Source organism: Opisthorchis viverrini (genome assembly GCF_000715545.1).
Source record: "Opisthorchis viverrini unplaced genomic scaffold opera_v5_117, whole genome shotgun sequence".
In the NCBI taxonomy this organism is placed as follows: domain Eukaryota; kingdom Metazoa; phylum Platyhelminthes; class Trematoda; order Opisthorchiida; family Opisthorchiidae; genus Opisthorchis; species Opisthorchis viverrini.
In genome coordinates, this window is record NW_008751771.1 from 325,775 (window position 1) to 326,551 (window position 777).

Here is a 777-nt window from a genome sequence, read left to right on the forward strand (position 1 = left end):
ATCCAGCACTGTCAGTGGGCTGCGAAGTGGGGGATTTGGAAGAGAGCTATGCATTGAAGGCAATGGCTTGGATGCACGAGCGCCATTGGGGGCGCGACTGGGCCATGTCTGACAATGTCTCTAACCATTGATATGGACCGTCTCGGAGTCCCCATCCAGGAAGACAGCAGTGACCAGCGCAGCTAAGGTTGCTTGTAATGGCCTTGATACTTCGCTGCCAAGTCATTGTTTGACCGCCTCTGGCTCTCTTCCACCCTTCACGTGGTTGTGCGAAAAGAGCCCTTCAAGGAGGTCGGTCGACTAGCGTACGCAGCACGTGGCCAAGCCAGCGCAAACGATGCAGTGTGATCGTTGAAGCCGACTCTTTCGGTGGAGACTATTGCAATAAACTAAGTGATTTGGAAAACTATACGACGTGGCTGGAGGCCGATTTCGATATTGGGCATGATGAGGTAGGCCACGGTGGTGCATATTAGTGACGGACGGAAGGTACACACATCTTGTGTTGGGCAGTTTTCCAAGAGTCTTGGGCTTTGTGTGTAATTTTCTTGCCGGCATACCCCTCTACTGTACCATGACAACCGGCAGAATCTACTGCTGATGCATTACCGTTTGCGTTGATAATGATGCGCTCAGCGTTGATGCTGATAAGCATGTGTGCTGATGTCGCTACATTCAGATGACGACTGCAAACGCGTCTGGTTGGAATCTTTCCTATTTTAGGTAACAATTTCGGCATCCCATTTAGGAGAGCGTTCTTCAAATTGCCAAGTCGTG